The sequence below is a fragment of the Macaca thibetana genome, chromosome 10 (assembly GCF_024542745.1).
Source record: "Macaca thibetana thibetana isolate TM-01 chromosome 10, ASM2454274v1, whole genome shotgun sequence".
Taxonomy (NCBI): Eukaryota; Metazoa; Chordata; class Mammalia; order Primates; family Cercopithecidae; genus Macaca; species Macaca thibetana.
The window spans coordinates 87,341,128-87,361,138 of NC_065587.1; the positions used below are offsets into that span (position 1 = coordinate 87,341,128).

At 42.9% G+C, this 20,011-nt stretch overlaps 1 protein-coding gene and 1 pseudogene across 3 annotated transcripts in view; one reads left to right on the forward strand and one right to left on the reverse strand.

Moving 5' to 3' along the window:
* The window catches only part of DTD1 (D-aminoacyl-tRNA deacylase 1), a 333,903-nt gene that overhangs the window by 196,378 nt on the left and 117,514 nt on the right, over window positions 1–20,011 (forward strand). The gene's annotated exons all lie outside the window — the stretch shown is intronic.
* Window positions 7,916–14,748, reverse strand: LOC126929258 (double homeobox protein A-like; annotated as a pseudogene).

The window sequence follows — 20,011 nt, forward strand, 5'->3', positions numbered from 1 at the left end:
CTGTCTTGCCACTGTTGCCCACTTGCCCCTGGAAATGGCTGGAGCCTTGTTTCCCAGGACGCCATTCCCTCTGGGTTTTCCTCTTGCCTCTGGCTACTCCCTCCGGTTCTATTTGATCATTATCCCATAGTTTTCATTTATTATTCTGGTTTAACTCTATTTGGAGAAAAATTTTAGTCTAACTTTTTTTCATTCTAAATATTTTTCTGGAAATGGTAGAATAATACCTTTTGCCTTTAGAATCTTCAACTTTCTTTTAACCAGTACCCTCTTCTTGTTTAGGTCAAAGGGTACAAAGATGCAGTTATTTCGGACGAGTAAGTCTCAAGATCTAATGTACACCACAAGGAGTGCAGTATCATATTGTGCACTGGGAGTAGATTTAGGAACTTCTGGAGTAGACTTAGGAACTCTCAGTGCACACAGAATAAAAGATGGTAACTGTGTGAGATGCTGGACATGTAATTTACTTGACTGTAGTAATCACTTCACTATGTGTGTGTAGATCAGAGCATCATGTTGTACACTTTATACAATAACCTACTGTCCCCAAATCAAAAAATCCTCAAGTAGGCATTTTTTAAACTTCTAACGAGCCATGTTAACTTATAAGGATAAAAAAGACTTTTAGTTATTTCTGAATCCTTTAGGAGTTTTCTTTTTAAATACACAAATTGTCTTGTGTCAATTTCATTTACATGGACCAGTTTCCTGATCCCCAAAAGCCTCAGACCTTGTGCATTGCACTGCGCTCTGCCCCTAGCTCTCCAGTAGGTGGCGGCGGGTAGGCGCGGAAGGGTCCTGTGTTAGGTTGGTGCTGGCCTGTGCCTGGGGCCTCTCTCTGCCTTTTCTTCTCAAATTAGAAGGAGCTTCCTCTTGGAGCAAATAGCTAATTTGCTTGCTTTTGTTTTGATAGGAAGAACATAGCCAAATTCTTTTTACTGATAGATAAACATGTGTTTCTATCAATTAAGCTTTTAATTCTCAGTGTTTTATTTTTCCATTATATTCCAATCAGTAATGAAAACTGCTACAATTACATTAAAGAAAAATGGTTCTTTTGGCAAATTTCAACATTATAGAAAAATGATTCTTTTAGCAGGTTCTTTTAAAATATAAATAAGTTCTTTAAACTATCTGAACAAATGAACAATGTATGTGTGTGTGTATGTATATGGATGTATATGTGTGCATGTGTATGTGTGCATATATGTATGTGTGTGTATGTGTGGATGGGTGTGCCCATGCGTGTGTGCATGTGGGTGTGTGTGCATGTATTTGTGTGTGTACGTAAGCACCAAGTGTCATTTTGGTATTTGATGGTGTGCTAGGCACTGTGAGGAAGAGAAGGAACTGCTGCCACCCAGCCTGTGCAGCCAGGGATAGATTTTGGGCAACATAAACCTGAAAGGTTAATGCCAGTGAAAGAGGTGGGCAGCATAAGGCAACTTAGGAAAGGTTACAAGACCGTTGAGTTTGTGCTCCTCCTTAGAACTCTTCAGTGCCTTCCAAGTGCATTTTGCTGAAGCCTTGCATTCCTTGCTGTCATTTCCCAGGGCCTGAGTGACCAGGCGTCCGTGGCCCTCTCTTGCCTGCTCTGCGGCCATCTTTCCCTCCATCCCTATACTTCACCTACTGTATCTGCTGTTGCCTCCTCTCCCTTGCTGAAAAGGTCAAGCTCTTGCCTACCTCGGAGCTCTTGTCTCAATTCCAGAGTCTCCTCCTCATTCTCCAAGATTCTCTGACCCCCGCAGTTCCCAGGAGACCCATTTGGCCACTCTGCCCTGTTGCTCTGGTGGTTTATTTCACAGACTTCACACCATCTGCTATCATGATCCATACCACTCATAAAACTCAAGCTCCCTGAGTGTTGTTCACTGCCCTATCCTGCGAGGTGTCTGTGGGCAGGAGGAGTGGTGTTTGTTTAGCAGTGGTGCTCACAGCTGGCGGGCTGTGGTGTCTATGAATGTCCCGGGTTCAGAGAAGGCCATTGTTACTGCTGTTGCTGCTCAGCCAAGCGGGCCTCCTAGGGGACTGGAGGTTTTAGCTGACCTTTAAGGATATGGAAAGTAGAAGGGATTCCCAATTGTTTTCAAATTTCTATTTCAAATAGGGGTAGATTCTTATTTTCAAGAATCTCAGAGCTGTGCTTATGTGATGCAGCTACTGCTGGTGAAGACTGGGCTGGTAAAGGTAACCAGCAGTTTGCCTTTCTAACTGGACCGCTGCTTGTTTGCAGAACTGGCTGCTGCAACACCTGCATGCTTTCCATATAGCATACCCATCACATTATAGGCTGCTGCATGGGTTTCATGCTATGTTCTGGCAGTGAGAAGTTGGAAGGAGGACATTACATTCTTGCTCCAAAGGACATATTTCCAAAGGGAACAGGACATGGAAGCAGTAGCGGAACCAGCTGACTGCTGTTGTTCCTGGTACATTTTTTGCAGGAGAACATGATTCTGGTAGGAACATCCTGCTTATTATTGCCTAGTGCATGATTGCTGGTACATGACCTCTTCCATTGGTGGCTAGATATTGGGAGATTTTAACACTCTAGCCTGCCATGTCTATGGTAGAAGCTTATTCTTGTCTTGTTTTAATCTTAAGTGCCCTTCCCCTGAGTAGGGCTTGTTTTCCTGAGCCTCACATGGATGGGGGAGCAGATGGAGGTTTTTCCTGATGAGAAGGGCCATTTGGTAATTGAAGGACTCTTCCCTGGGGCCTAGGGCCCACTTAGTTCATGGTGTTGCCATTAATTATTTACGTTCTCATTTATTTAGTGCCATTAAAGATGTCATTAAATTGAAATGCTGGAAGGAGCTAAAAAAATGAACTTTCAAATATACATGTTTGAGTTAACGGACGTGTTTATTGACAAATCACTGGGATGAGTTGGCTAGCGAAACCTGGTGCCGTTAATTTTACGGAGCTATTAATTTTATGCTCCTCTGAGTATCACTGTTGCTTTGTCCATAATTTTCTCTGTATACTTGTCTTATCAGCAAGCATTCATCCCTGTGCCTGGACCTTGGAATGTCGAGCTGAGACATTCATGGCTTCTGTAGGATCTGAAAGAAATGTGTAGGGTAAGGGGCTGTGGGGGAAAAAATTCCATTTGGTTTTTATTTATTTATACTTCCAGTGACAGGGGCAGCCTTTTCATTACCTGCTGTGGAATCCAGAGGTGAAATGAAGGACACATGAGCACACAGGTGGCTTGCTTCTACCAGGTGGCCCCATCACGGGTGCATAGAGGGGAGCTCTCACTTGCTACATATTTCAGTTTGGGGGACAAATCAAATGAGAAGTACTCTGAATATAAGGAAGAATTATGTTGTTGCTAATAATTTTGCATCTGTTCATGGAAGAACAGTTATTTAAATGCACTCCTTTTCACTCTGTTTTTAGGCTTGAATTCTAGATTCTAGCTCCCTAATTGCGGTTGGTTTCAGCTTCAATGTTCACATGGCCTGAACCAAGCTCGAGTTGTTGACTTGCTGCAGGAGTATGTTTTAAAGTCTGGTTGCCAAGATGGTAGCCAGATCCTGTCAATTACTCCAGTAATATTAGTTCATTTTGTTATATTAATTTATTGAACAAACGTTGACTGAGAGTCCAGCTTTGTTTATGCTGAAGTATCACCAAAACAGTAGTGGGAACTCAGCAAAGCGTCCTCATTAGAGAGTTGTTGCTGTTGTGTAGTCTTTGTCAGTGACACTGGCTTCTGGGACCTAGGCTGCCGCATGGAAGGCCTCCTACCAGGGCTAGGGCGCCACCTGGCCAGACCTCTCACCACACATGGAACCACACCTGGATTTCTGATCCTTTCTGTCTGAACACCTGCTTTCCATGAATTATGAGATCAGCTCAACCCTCTGGGGAGTGAGTTGGGTGTAGAGATGGTGGGGCTCCTGACCTCACTCAGCCCAGCCCACTGCTCTGCACAGTCAGAATGTATCCTGAGTCCTTGTCAGTGCCTGGGGAAATGCCTGCCTATTGCATGAATGTTTGGTATGAAAGGGTGGGAGCTTAGCAGATGTTTTTCTTCCTGGTGGAGAGCTGTAAGGAATCACTTTTATCACTTTAATTTGTTTCTAAATAGATGGTTGTCCTAAGTCAGCTCATATTGGGCTAAAAAGAAGCCTTTACAAGGCTGGCATGACTGTCTCTTTATTGGGGACCCATTGATGAATTGATTAATCAATTGACTTTCACCTTACTGTCTTAAATCCATAGCACAAGTTAAGGAAATTGCAAAAATTGAAAAGAGTTTTTTTCTCTGCTATTGGAATATGTCTGGTAAATTAAAAACTAGGATCTGTTTCTCTTCTACCATTGACACATAAGACATTTCTAATCTCCAACCAGAGCAAAACATCTGTTTTACTTTAAACCAATCTCTCAGGACACTAATGGGGTAGTGCATTTAAGGTTTAAGGGCTTTATTTGTTTGTTCCTGTATATGTGTTTTGGGCAGATTCCTAGTTATTTTAATCTTATAATCTCATTTGTGTGTGTGTTAAAAAAACAAACTCCTTACCTTACTGACTTGACCTGCCAAAGATTAACATCATCCTTTTTATTCTCAAGGGAGAGAGGTAGAATTTTTCCTTCCATGGATTTGTACGTTGTGCATAGCAATAATTTAGTTAAACAAACTCAATATTTTAATTGGGAATTCTTAGCTTGTTAAGTAATTTACCAGGAGCTTTATAGTCCCGGATAATTGTAGAAAAATGTTCTGCCAGTCAGTGGTGTTTTGTAGAAAACCTTGCCGAAACATTTGCATTAGTAATGGAGAGAGAATGAATGATCTGGAAGTGATAGAAATCTAAAAAATGCAGCACTTACTATACTTTTTTTAAAGGTGTAGATAAAACACTCATCTACATAGAGGTATTTGCCAGCTTGCTGCAGTATAGGTGTAGTCTGTAATGACTGATGAGGTAGTTATCTTTTAAATGTTAGTCTCTAAGAGAAGGTTAGGCTGGGCCAGCGGGGTGTGAATTGGATTAAGTAGACTCTTAGGGGCTCACAGACTGGTCTGATCTTATCCCACAAGTTTTGTGTGTGTGGATGTGTGCAAGTGCCTTTTGCTGGGAGAAAGGGGCCCAGGACTTTTGTCACATTTTCTTCAGGTCCCAAGAAGTGAAGATGCTGGTGGACTTGGGGGCTGTCGTGTGCAGAGCTTACATATTCTTTCTCTACCAGAGTCATCCAGGGGTTGGTGTTAGTGTTCTTCAAACGGCAGACTGAGGACCACTGGCATCAAGCCACCTGTGGTGCTTACTAAAATGCAGAGTCCTGGGCCCACCCAGGTTTTCTGAGCCAGAGTTCCTGGAATGTCTGGACTTGGAAAGCAGGCAAGTAGCCCATTTATGTTTCTAACCAGGTCTTTGTGTGCTCCTAAGCACACTAACATTTGAGAACTACTGGAATAGAGAGAATCAGGCCTTGCAGTGATCATCTGCTCCATGCTTTGGTTTCTTCTGGACCACCCTGCCCTCCCTTCCCTACCCCCAAATGTCTAAAAATACTTTACAACCTATGTTACTGCAGCTGCCAGGAAGCAAGATGGCTTTGCTTGATTATTGAGGTCACATGTGAGGCTGTTCTTATTCATCAACGAGCCCTCAATCTCCCAACACCTCCTCCCCCCACCACACAGGCAGTGATGAAAATGTTTCCAGAACATGGTGCCTTCTCAACACAATTACAGATGTGTCAGGGAAAAGCCGATGCAGCAACAACAGCTCAATATGTTAGTGACTGATGATCGGCCTCTCTACTGGGTGACAGTGAGGCATGTGCTGGGGGAATAACTTTTTTCCTGGGAGAGATGAGCCCAACATGTGGATTGCTCAATGACTGGGCAAGATTGTAGCGGTGTAGCCTCTTTAAGACTTGTAGTTGAAAGTAATTTATAGTTTTATTGGCTTTCTGAGTACCAGACATGGAATGCCTTACTCATCTGTCGAAGTGTTAATGGAACTAGAATAAAAACCCAGGATGATCAACATCTTAGCGTCTGCATGGAAATTGTAATTTAATGAAATGCATGAATGTGGAGGCTTCCGTGGGCAGTTGGCTGATCATTTACATTTAAACACACATGGGAAATTATTAAGGGCTCATATTTTATGATATATTATTACCTATTCAGTTCATGGTAAAAGCTTTTCACAGTGAATTGTAGACTAGTTTCCTGCAGATTATTTACTGTTTCATAAATAAGCATCACAATTTTTTCTCCTTTGTGTCTCTGCTCATCCACCTGAAATGAACTCCTTCCCTGTCTCTACCTGCTGACATCTTCCGCATCTTTTAAGGTTCATTTCAGATAGGTAGCTCTTCACACATGACACTTACCTCAGTACCCATCCAGGCAAGGCCTTTCTTCCTACCTTTGGCTCCCTATGACATGGTGTGGCAAGGATTTCCTAGTAGTAATGCCCTTGAATAAAAGCTCATGCTCATTTGTTTGTTAGTTTGTTTGCTTGTTCATTTATCCACTTATCCATCCACCCATATGTCCATCCATCTGCCTACTCATCCGTCCATCCATCCATCCATCCATCCATCCATCCATCCATCCACTCACCTGCCCACTACCTACTCATCCCATATATTCATCCAGCAGATTGTTATTGGGTGCTTGCTCTGTGCTGGCCCTGCATGTAGGTCCAGCACTGAACCAACATTGTACCCTCATGAAGCCTCCATTCTAGTGGGGAAACAAACAAAAACAAGTATAATTTAAAATTCTGATGATACAAAGAAATCCAACAGGGTTAGGTGTAGAGAATGCTGTTGGGTAGAGGTCCCCTTAGGTACAAGCACTAGGGAAGGATGCTGAGATAAGAGGGAGCCAGTGAAGACTGAAGGAAGAGTGTGCCAGACAGAGAGGTCAGCAGATACAGAGCTCTAGGGTGACTGGTGGAAGAAAGGCCAGTGTGGCTGGAGCTTGGAGGGTGAGAGGGAGAGGGGCAGGACCTGAGGCCAGAGCTGTGACCTGGGCTTGGTGGAACAAGGCCTCATGGGCCAAGGTAAGGAATTTGAGTTTTATTGTTAGTAAGCCAAAGACCTATTAGAATGTTAAGAGCTCTGATGTGTATTTGCAGAGATGGATGAGATTGGGTTTAGTGTAGGCTCGGGATCGGGGGATGTGTGGCTTGTGACAGGGTGGCGGAGAGGACATTTAGGAGCTGTCTGGATACACTTCAGAGGCCCTCAACCACTCTCACATTCTGCCTTCCACAGTAGAGCTTTTGTGTCAGTGACTCATGTTTGGTTCTTTCATACTGTGGCTTGAGCATTAGAGAGTAATACTGCAAAGTTCAGCCTCCTACAGTTCACTGCAGGAATGACCCCATTCTTGCCTCCAAGGCCAGCACAGTGGAGGGATTCCATGTCATGAGTTTCTATGATGACATCAGATATTGGACATCAAGGAGTGCGATGTTCACCCCTGGTTTTTAGTGATCCTTGGGCACAGTCTGGACACAAAAGCCAGAACTTGTTTGATGGTTTCTTTTCTTTTTTTTTTTTTTTTTTTTTTTAAGGAAAAATAAAGCAAGTTCAGGGAAGCAGGCTCCTTTTTTCTGGTCAACATGAAGCCAAATGTTTCACTATTGCCCAGTTTTCCCCCAAATACAAAAACATTAATTATAAAAAGATACTGTAAAAAGCCCAAGAAACATGTATATTGAATTTGATTTATGTATACTATTGTAGCTAATATTTTCAGGGAAATTTCTAAATGTCTGTCATAGGAGCTTGTCAGAAAAAGATTTATTTTTGGAAAAGTATGTTTCTTGGTGTTCATTGAACTTGGAAATTATGGAGAGTCATTGTCAGAAGGAAGGCAGCTGCTCCAGAGGCGGAGTGGAAGTCAGGACTGGAGAAGGTTGTCCTACTGTGGGCTCCAGCGTGCCTCTTGCTGCTGGCTGGTCAAGAGTCTTGCAGCAGCCACTTCATGCCTCACTAGCTCCACCATCGCAATGATTTCTGTCAATAGGAAACACAAAAGAATGGCATGTCTGTGAATATTCTTCACATAAAATATATTCCTTTGACTATTTTCCATAAAATGTGAAGTCAATTTCTTTTTCTATTTTTAATCATGAAAATGAAGCCCGGAAGCCTCAATTTCTGTGTAATGGAAAGATCTAAGTTTGTGGCCTTGTTTCCATTTTCCACTTCTCCTGCTAAGTCAGGAACATGATACTCACATAATATCCCCCCGGGCAGTGGCTCTGTTCAGGAATTGCATCGCTGTTTGACTGCAGAGGGAGGGCAAAGGCTATTATTAACCATTCGTGTCATTGTTGGGTCATGAAACCTTCAGGGGATAAGTACAAGTTCTATAAAATTTCATTTTGAAATCCAGACCGGATCTGGGCTTATGCTCTGAGGATTTTTTTTTTTTTTTTTTTAAGTTTCATGTTGTCCCTTTGCCCCCTTCATTTTCTCTTGGGAAGAGTCTCTTATTATCATAATTACTACTTAAAAAAAAAAATTCCAAGCAAGCAAGCAGTGTATTAACTGGAAAGTAACAATTTAGAAATGTTATTTTTTGATAGTAAGCTTTTATAGTATTCCTGGGTAGAAAGGTATTTTTATAGAAACAGTTATTTTCCTATCTTTTTTCTCATGAGTCCATAAAATAGCATTTTTATATCAATTTTTGTTATACCTAATACATAAAATCAATATTCTTTTAAGAATTTAGAAGTTTAAGATACACTAAAAATATTTTTGACAATAACTCTCATTCTCAGAGGTAGCGCCGTTAATAAGTTCTATGTATTTACTTCCAGACTTAACAAAAATATGTTTACCCAGATTTACACGTGGTATCTCTGGGTGCGTGTATGTCAGAAGATTTTTTAAGATTATGTTAAATTGTACATAACCTAAACTTTTTAAGTATACAGTTTCGTGGCATTAATATATTCACATTGTTATGCAACTATTATTATCACCATCTATCTACAGAATTTTTTTTTTTTTTTTTGGGAGTCCCGCTCTGTCACCCAGGCTGGAGTACAGTGGAGTGATCTCAGCTCACTGCAACCTCCTCCTGGATTCAAGCAATTCTGCTGCCTCAGCCTCCCGAGTAGCTGGGACTACAGGCGTGCGCCACCACGCCTGGCTAATTTTTGTATTTTTAGTAGAGATGAGGTTTCACTATGTTGGCCATGCTGGTCCCAAACTCCTGACCTCAAGTGATCTACCCGCCTCAGCCTCCCAAACTGATGGGATTACAGGTGTGAGCCACTGCTCCCGGCCTATCTACAGAATTCTTTTTATCTTACAAAACTGAAACTTTACCCTTAAATAGTAATTTCCAATTCTCTTCTCCCTTCAGCCGCTGGCAACGACCCTTCTATAATATTTTCTGCCTTTTGAATTTGACCACTCTGAGTATCATATGAATACTCATATGGTATTTGTATCTTTGTGACTGGCTTATGTCGCTTAGCATAATTTCTTCAAGATTCATCCATGTTGAGCCTTATGTTCATAGCATGTGTCAGAGTTTTCTTTTTATGGCCACAGAATATTCTCTTGTATACCACATTTTGTCTATCCATTCATTTATCCATGCACACTTGGGTTATTTCCACTTTTTACTTACTGTGAATAGTGCTGCTGTTAACACTGGTGTACAAATATCTTTTCAACATCCTGCTTTTAATTCTTTTGGGTAGATACCTAGGTACAGGTTGTGGATCATATGGTAGTTCTTTGTTTAATTTTTTGAGGAACCACTATACTGTTTTCCACAGTGTCTGTACCATTTTACATTCCTACCAGCAATGCACAAGGGTTCTGATCTCCCCACATCCTCACCAACGTTGGCTGTTTGTGTGTGTGTGTGTGTTTTCTGATACTAGTCATCCTAATAAGTGTGAAGTGTATCTCGTTGTGGTTTTGATTTACATTTCTCTAATGATTAGTGATGTTGAGCATCTTTTCATGTGCTTATTGGCCATTTGTATATCTTCTTTGGAGATCTATTTCAGTTCTTTGCCCAGTTTTGGATTGGTTTGTGTTTTTTTATTGTTGAATTGCAGGAGTTCTTTATGTATTCTGTACATTAATTTCTTGACAGATAGATGAACTGCAAATATTTTCTCTCATTCTGTGGATTGCCTTTTCACTCTGTTGGTGGTGTTTTTTGATGTACAGAAGTTTTAAATTCTGATGAAATCCAATTTGTCTATTTTTTGCTTTTGTTGCCTGTGCTTTTGATATTATATCCAAGAAATCATTGCCAAATCTAAATCATGAAGCTTTTTCTTTATGTTTTCTTCCAAGAGATTTTTAGTTTTAGCCTTTACATTTAGATATTTGATCCATTTTGAGTTAGTTTTAGCATATGGTATAAGGTGTATGATGTTTTTACTTGCAGACAGGTTGGGAGAGCAGTATCAGGGACTTTATTTTTTGAAATCACTTGAGAGCAAGTTGTTAGCCTGATGCCTTCTCACCCCTGAATTCATTAGGATATTTCCTGCAAACAGGGACATTTTCTTATAGAAGCCCCAAAACAGTCGTCAAAATCAGAAAATTAGCATTGACATTTTACTAGCAGCCATCTTCAGACTCCATTCATAATTTACCAGTTATCCCAAGGAGGTCTTTTATTATTATTATTATTATTATTATTAAGTTTATTTTCATTGTCTCAAGGTCTGCTGCACTCTGGATCCAGGCTGTGTCAATAGGGTAGTGTGGTGCCTCTTGTACCTATCTTGGCCTCCTACAGTTCTTTTTATTTATTTTATTTTATTTTATTTTTTATCATAGGGTCTTGCTATGTTGCTCAGGCTGGTTTCAATCTCCTGGGCTCAAGCAATATTCCTGCCTCAGCCTCCCAAAGTGCTGATATTAGAAGTGTGAGCCACCGCACCTGGCCACGTTCTTTACCCTCTTCAGAAGTCTTAGCTTGCAGTTTCAGCAGAAGGATAGACTCCCAGGAAGACCGTGAGAGAGATTTGGGACCCAAGTTGATAATAGCAAATACACTGAACTTGAGTGTTTTCACCATGTTCTGGCTCTAGAAAAGTGAGAGTTGTTAGTGAGGTTGGTGCTATTGTGTGTATCTTCTGTACCTTGAAGTCCCTCAGAGATCTTGCCCCTGGTCGTCTTGTTCTAAGGACACAACAGGTTCCCTTTTTCTCTGAAGATGAAATCTAGATCTTTGATTTTGGAACCAAATTTGGACTCTTGACTTTGGAGCACCAACTTCTCTCCCCTCCCCCCCTCCCTCCCCTCCCCTCCCCTCCCCTCCCCTCCCCTCCCCTCCCCTCCCCTCCCCTCCCCTTCCCTCCCCCTCCCCTCCCCCTCCCCTTCCCTCCCCTCCCTTCCCTTCCCTCTTTCTTTCCTTTTCTCTCTGTTTTCTTTTCTCTCTCTTTCTTCCCTTCTTTTCTTTTCTTTCTTTTTTTGTGATGGAGTTTCACTCTTGTTGTCCAGACTGGAGTGCAACGGTGTAATCTTGGCTTACCGCAACCTCTGCCTCCCAGGTTCAAGTGATTCTCCCGCTTCAGCCTCCCCAGTAGCTGGGATTGCAGGCATGTGCCACCATGCCCGGCTAATTTTGTATTTTTAGTAGAGACAGGGATTCTCCATCTTGATCAGGTTGGTCTCAAACTCCAGACCTCAGGTGATCCTCCCACCTCAGCCTCCCAAAGTGTTGGGATTACAGGTGTGAGCCACCGTGCCCGACCTGGAGCACCAATTTCTTTAGCAAGTTGTTCTCTGGAATCAATCCCAGGGTATGAGTTTTTCATAAATGCCTTGTTGAGAGTGCATAGTTGAGAGGTGCTGTAGGTATTATGACACCGTCTGGCTTCTCTACCAGGTTGATCTTGCTTTTGGCTCTGGCTTGACTCTGAAGTCTCAGGTCTGGTCTTTTCTGGAATCTGTGCCTAGCTCTTTGATTCTGAAACCAAATCTGGATTCTGGGCGGATCTTCTGTATTGATTTCTAAAGCAAGTTTGATAGCATAATCCGAGTAAAGTTTTTGATTGAAGGTATTGATGAGAATTTTCAATTGATCTTCTGTGAATTTGGCTGCACCTATGATTTGTTGCTACCATCTTGTGTGAAGAATTGTCTTTAGCCTTGCTGGAAGAGAGTCCCAAGAAGGTCTTCAAAGTGAAAGGATCCAGTTCAGAATCATGCCTTGTATTTGGTTGTCATGTGTCTTTAGCATCCTTCATTCTAGATCATTTCCTCAGTCTTTCCTTGACTTTCATGACGTTGACTCTTTGGAAGAATATGGGCCCATTATTTTGAAGTGTGTCCCTTAATTTGTGTTTGTCTGATGTTTCCTTAAGGTTAGATTCAGGGGGTGTGTGTGTGTGTGTACACGCACTTGTATGTGCACAGGTGCTTGACCTAAATGGTCCTTTACTGCGTATGTTTTTCTGCAACATGCTTTCTTTCCCACCCCACAAGGGCATTTGTGTGGTTACATATGCAGCTAGATCATTCATTTTAACTGCAAGATGGGATTCTGTCCTATGAATATACTGTATTTTGTGTAGCTATTTTCCTTTCGATGGATTATGGAGTTGGTCGCAATTTTTTGCTATTACTAATGATGATACAAAAATCCTTTTTTTACATCTCCTTTTGTGGATCTAGATTTTCTAGATAATAGAAAATTGCTCCTTTATAATGTTTGCTATTGTTTTTAAAATTTGAAGTATTTCAAGCATACTAGAAGTACAGAGACTGGTATAACAAAACCTTACTTTAGCACATGTTAATATGGGCTCTAGAATATTTAAGTTGGTAGAATTATCATTTTATTCAATAAATGGCTAAACTGGGAGATTTACAGGGAATTGTTCTAAGTTAGTGTCTCACTGAGTGAGAATTATTGTTAACGATAAAATTGCCTCAAAACTATGTAGCTTTTTTCAAGAAGGAGATATTTTGGGAAAACCATCAGATTTAAAAAACAGAATATATATACCTCCCAGATGTGACCTGTGAATAAAATACCAGGTAGGCCCAGCCAACTTTTCTTTTATGCTTCTTTCATGTCTTTCTTAATAGAATTTAATAAAATGAAACAGGAGGAGGAATCATCAAAGGTTAAGAATAATAGACCTGAAAGAGTTGCTTGGAACGATGTGTAGATTCATTTCTCATCTTGGTTCCTTTACTTGGCATCAGGTGAGATGAGATGTCCATTCAGGAATTCATTCCAAGTCTATTTCAGTACCCAGGATAGATTTGAGATAAATCAGTTCCATACTGAGGTGTGACATTAGGCAAATCAAGGGAAGGAGAAGGAAAGGAATCAGGTCAGAGCTCAGCTTACTTCACTCAACTGTGGGATACGGGGCCTGGCACAGTGGCTTATGTCTATAATCCCAACACTTTGGGAGCCCAAGGCAGGAGTATTGCATGAGCCCAGGAGTTTGAGACCTGCCTGTGCAACACAGCAAGACCCCATCTCTACAAATAATAATAATAATAAATTAGCAGAACGTGGTGGTGCACGCATGTATTCCCAGCCAGTCAGAAGGCTGAGGTGAAGAATCGCTTGAACCCAGGAGGTTGAGGCCACAGTGAGCCATGATCGTGCATCTGGACTCCAGCTTGGGCAACATAGTGAGAACTTGTCTCTAAATCAACCGATCAATCAATCAATTAATCAACTGTGGTACATGGAATTCTATAAAGATAGATAGATGAGAGATAGAGTGAGAGAGAGATAAATTCAGGACTTGGAGAGGAGTGCAGCATCAGGAGTTTTATTGAAGCATCTCGTTTTTCGCCTGTGGAAATAGAAACAAGGAGGAACTGGTCTCCTAATTTACATACCCACAGGGAGAAATCTGTGTGTAACTCTAGATTGCAGTGCCCGGACAGTTGTGTCTTCCTACCAATTCTGGAAAAATGAGATACACTTAGGTAGCAGCTCCTGCAGGCTTTGGAGATGTGGCCTCAATATCTAAAATGAAATCTCTGTGTGCCTGTTGTTGGGTGTTTTTGTTTTTACCACTTAATCGCATCCCTAGGAGAATTCCCAGGTTTGCTTGTTAATAGTGGAATACCATACAAAGGAACCACAGAGGTTTCTTAACATTTACACTACAGTGGAATCCTATTCCTGGCTGAAATGGTGTTTTTTGGTGTTTTGCAGAAATGTGGCGTTCGTTTTTATGTTTTGGTAGCTGGGTTATGGGTAAGGATAAAAGGTCTGTGGCCTCCAGCCTGAAAAATAACAGCAACAACAGGAAGCACAACCGGGAGCCAGTTTGGGGCTTTGATGGGTTCATTTTTCATAGTGTTTGAAGGACTATATATTTAAAGGCAGTAAGAATGAAATGTCAGTATTTTAGCTTATGACAGAGTGGACATGTTTCAGTCATCAGTTTAAGATTCTGAGCATAGTGTATAAATAGTAATTCCTAGGGTATTTTTTCCTTCATCCTTCATAGAGATGTAGAATGCTTGGCATTTGAAATGAGGCCATCCAAGGCCTTGGATTGCTGCTGCAGATAGTGGAGGCCTGTTGGTAGACATCTACCTCACATTTGTGTCCAAGGCCCTGGGAGAGACCAAAGCAGAAGCGAGGCCTTACTGGACAGGTACAAGGCGTTGGCAGGCATGGCACACCTTCACTATGTACCCCGTCTTCGTGGCTGTCAACGCCTGTGACAACTTGGTAGCTGGCTTTGGTCTGGCATTTGTTCTGTAGATGGCTGAAATGCCCATCATGGAAGAAGCATGTCATCATGGGTTTGTAAGGAAAGGGGCTCTCCTTGTGCAGATACCTGCTGCTGTGCACACACCTTCCCATGGAGCTTGTGGGCCGCATCTCAGTGTGGAGGACAAGGGGGTCCCTGGGCTTCCTGTAGTCCTGAATCTACCATTCACCCTGTCTGTCTCTCTGTTAAAGGCTGGGGCAATACAAATGATGCTGAGTGTAGTTTTGTCCTTTCTTTATTTTTCCTCATGAAAACCCTTGAGGAATTAAAGGAAGGAAAAGAGGAGTAGCCTAAAGCAGGTCTGGGAGTTGGGTGCCTGGGAATTCTGTCAGGACTCCTACTAAGTGACCTTGGTCACATCACAGAGCCTCTTGGATTTGGTGTCTTCATGTGTCAGGTTAGAGAGTTGGGCCAGGTGATCCTATGAGACCTTTTTGGTGCTGGAAACCTGTGACTCTGTGGTGTTGACAGTTGGCCATTTGTAGGTCTACCTTCCTCATGTGCCTTCATTGACTGTCTCTGTTGACAGTGTTTTTCTTTAGTCCTTATTCTCCAGGAAAAGCCCATAACCTAACGTGGTTTTGAAATCTCCACTGGGGACCCTTAGGAACTGTGCAGTCATCAGTCTCTGTATGCTGATGGAAATCAGATGTCGAGAGAGGAGGGCATGCATGTTAATGAGCCATATGGACCCCATTGCATTTCAGGCTCATCAGCCCTGACCTTCTGAGACGAACCACTTACATTTGGCTTTAACTTGAGCTCAGCAGAACAAAGTAAAACTCTGACAATGGGGGAATGGAATTCCAACTTTCTCTGCTCTTCTAATCAATCAAACGGAAAGTCTCAAAGGCCAAGTATTTCAGAAATAACAAATGCAAATAACTTAATTTGCATCGCGAATATATATTTTCCAAAATGTATTGGTGTTTTCATTGGCTTTGAGTGAGAGGCTCATTTCTATACTTGACCCTTAACTTTACATGTAGAAATGGGGGTGGTTGCCTCCATTTGGTTCCTTTTTATAAATATTTATTAACTACCTTTCATGTGCCAGATTTCTGTGTGGTGGGTACTAGAAAGAGCAATAAGCCATGTTTTTTTCTTCAAGAGCTAGTCCCTTAGTGAGACAAAAGTCACGCTGGGGCAGTTCCGAGAGGATGTTATTTGCCCGGTGCTGAGGGAGTGAGTGGAATACAGGGAGGCTTGGTGGGGGCTTGGTCATCAGAATAGGTGTCCCTGAGCACAGAACAGATGTCTTAGTTGCATCTCGAAGGGCGAGGAAGAGGCAGCTGGGTCTGAAAGCTTGGAGCAAGGGTGGTGCGTGCCCGGAAGATCAGAACATGAGCATGGAGGCTTGAACCTCCTGGGGAATGAAAGCAGGTGAGTTTGATGGGGCAAGAAGGTAGGGGATGGAGAGGCAGCCAGATGGTGGCAGTGCTGTGTCCTGGTAAGGAGCTTGTACCTTCGTCCTTTGGCGGTGGGCAGTGGACAGCCACTGAGGAGGGTTTGGCAGTGAGGGGAAGGTAAGAAGTACTCCTCAGCTGTGACCCTCTGGTAGCAGAATGGCAGATAGACTGGACTGGGCAAGGTAAAGGAGGCAGAAGGACCTGAAAGGTGAGAACTGCTGCACTGGGCCAGGGTAGAGAGGAACAGAGCAGGAACAGATGGGCAGGGGCCAGGGGAGAGTGGTGTCATCAATCTAGATGGGGCCCACCTCAGGAGCAGGGCTTTGAAAATATCTCTTCTGTTCCCTGAATCACTGTTGGCCCTGCAGGACCAGTGTTCTCTTTGTTCACCTGATCCCTTCTCTTTGGTGCTGATAATCTCCCTCAAATAGCCAGTGGCCCTTGGATTTTGGCTCATATTTATAGATAAAGGACCAGGTCACTGGTGTAGGAAGCTGGTGTAGTCTTCTCTGATATCATGGCAGGCATTGCTGGGAGGCCAACTGCAGGATCTGTGACTGTTGGTGGTAGATGTGCTTAGTACTTGGTAGCTTTGACCTAAGCCACTGGTTTTCAACCTTGAATGTGCATTAGAGTCACCTGAGTTGCTGTGAAAATTCCCAGTGCATAGGCTGTACCCCAAGCCAATGACACCAGATTCTCTGGGGGTGGGACCAGAGATGGTTGCATCTGCAGCTGAGTTTGGGAGCAATGATCTGGGATGTACAGCGAGGGACCAGGAGGACAAGAGAGTGCCCAGTGCCTTGCTTGGGGACCTTTTTCCTAGGCCATCCACAGGCTGAATTAGAGCATTTTCAGGGCTCAGTGTAAAATGAAAAATGCCAGACTCCTTGTTCAAAAAGCAGTAGAAAAGTACTTTTAAAGGCACTGAAAGGCAAAGCATTTTCCTTTCTTTTATCTCTCTCACTTCCTCCTCCACTTGTCATGGTGCTTTTTATTTTCTATTATGTCATTATAACCAAGGACAAATAAAAAATTTAAATTATTAGTGTGAATTTTACCATTTATATTGTGCAATGCCAGTTTTAAATGCAAATTTAAGGCTGAGGCGGGCGGATCACGAGGTTGGGAGATCAAGACCATCCTGGCTAACACGGTGAAACCTCGTCTCTACTAAAAATACAAAAAATTAGCTGGGTGTGGTGGCGGGCACCTGTAGTCCCTGCTACTTGGGAGGCTGAGGCAGGAGAATGACGTGAACCCGGGAGGCAGAGCTTGCAGTGAGCTGAGATTGCACGACTGAACTCCAGCTGGGCAAGACAGCAAGACTCCGTCTCAAAAAAAAAAAAAAATGCAAATTTAACTTGTATGTGCAATGACCAGAATTACACAATTGGTGTTTTATAGCTCCTACATCATATGAATTTGATTCTTGCCAGAACAGTGGGAACTAACATATTCCTTCTTTTTGTCTCACACATATCCTGCCACCACTGTCTTGTTCAGTTCACTGATGAGTCAGAAGGGACTGTCAGGTTGGGGAGCCGTGGGTCACCTTATTTGCTTTCTGAGTCAGCACGTCCAGGGTAAGTGGTGGCTAACACAGGACAAGACTTGAGCGAGAAAGACTCTGATGGGCTTTCTCAGCCATTCACTTTCTTAGAACACCATTGCTCTTTCTGTGTTAAAGGCAAGTTCTGGTTCAGATGGAAAGTGTGAGCTCTTGGGGCTGTCAGCCCCCTCTTAGTTGTAGAAGTAACACACTTACTGTACATGTAAGTTGAATGTCCCTGAAACCCCATGCATTGTGGGCCCACCCAGTGCTGTGCTCAGGGAATCCCAAGTGCTGTGCTCAGTGGGCAGCAGGGAAAGGCATCAGACCCGCATACTGTGTGTATCACCTCCGCCTATGCTCATGCGCTGCAGTCCTGTTGGACTTCACCTACAAAACACACATTTGAAGGTAAAATTGGGCCAGGTGTAGTGGCTCACACCTGTCATTCCAGCACTTTGAGAGGCGGAGGCAGGTGGATTGCTTGAGCCCAGGAGTTTGAAACTAGGCTGGGCAACATAGGGAGACATTATCTTTACAAAATTTAAACAAAACAACACACACAAAAAACCTAGCCCACTGTGGTGGTGCACGCCTGTTAGTCGCTGCTACTCAGGAGGCTGAGTTGGGAGGATTGCTTGGGCCCAGGAGGTCAAGGCTGCAGTGAACTGAGATTGCACCACTGAACTCCAGCCTGGGTGACAGCAAGACCCTATCTCAAAACAAAAACAAAAGCAAAACAGGTAAAATTGTTAACGGTTTCCACATGGCTATAGCTGAGCATTAAACTAAGTGCAGAACCAGTTGAGTGTGGGGCCCTGTGTGCCTGCTCAGGTCATACGCCTGTGAAATCAGCCTTCTCACCCTGTCATGTTGCAGCCTATCACAGCCCCATCCTCCCTGCCCCCATCCTGGCCATCCTTCTCCATGACGAAGTCTGCCCTCCTGCTCTGTGCTCTTGGCCTGCACACTGATCACCCTACTTCATGCTGCAGCTGCCCTGCACTGAACCCCCAGTGCCGCATGCTGCTCCACTTCTGACTTCCTTTGTCAGACTTATCTTTTAAAATATTGTCACTGTATCTATTGGTTATTTACTTTTTACATTTATTGTCTCTTTTCCCTGACAAAATATAAGTTCCCCAAGGGCAGGGATCTTAGGCCAATTATGGGAAAGCAAGAGGCAGCTCAGAATTGACTGTGTGCTATTTGCTGTGTATGGTTGTGACGTGATAAAGCAGGCATTACAAACTAAAGGCAGATGGAGGATTTCTCAGTAGGTAGTAATTGGGCAACTGGTTGCAATTATGGAAAATTAATCATTTTAGATCCTTTATACCATACTTTAGAATAAATTCCAGTGGAATTAAAAAGATAAACGTAATTTTAAAAAATCTCACAGAGGGTACTGGCCTTCCTAAATATAAAAATGTGTTACGACACTCTAGTAATGCAACAGATGGTGCTGGCAGAGCAGGAGAGAAACCTATTAGCAGACTGGATGGGAGACCTGAAAAAGAACCTGATTATTTATGGGAAGTTGAGAATATAATAAAGGATACCATTTCAGAGCAGTGGCAAGAGGTGGATTTTCAAAAAAGCTGTTACAACAGCTGGTTAGTTTTTGTTTGTTTTTTTTAGATGGAGTCTCACTCTGTTATGCCAGTTGGAGTACAGTTGTGTGATCTTGGCTCACTGCAATCTCCGCCTCCCGGGTTCAAGTGATTCTCCTGCCTCAGCCTCCAGAGTAGCTGGGATTATAGGCGTGTGCCATCACACCGAGCTAATTTTTGTATTTTTAGTAGAGACGGGGTTTCACTGTGTTGGCCAGGCTGGTCTCGAACTCCTGACCTTAGGCAATCTGCCCACCTCCGCTTCCCAAAGTGCTGGGATTGTAGGCCTGAGCCACCGCTCCCAGCTAACAGCTGGTAGTTTTAAAAATTGTTGGTACATAATCTGCCTAGCTATCTTTCTGTGGCTCCTTTGCCTCCAGTATATTCTGATAAAGAGAGGATTTGTCTTAACCCTCTCATGACTGCCCCCTTTGAGAGTTGTCTCACTGCATCTTGCTCCTGGCCAGCATTAGAACTTTCAGGTCCCAGCATAGACTGAGCCCTGTGCAGCTTGGGCCCCTCCCCAAAACAGCTCAGTGAAATTTTTCTGGAGAGCAGTCTGAGCATCAAGACTTTTCAGAGCTCCCCAGGTGATTCTAAACTGTAGCTAAGGTTGAGAACCATGGTTTTAGTAGGTTCTGGCATCCTTTTGGGGCATAGTCCAAGATCTAGGCTAAGAACACTGCCCCAAAGGAT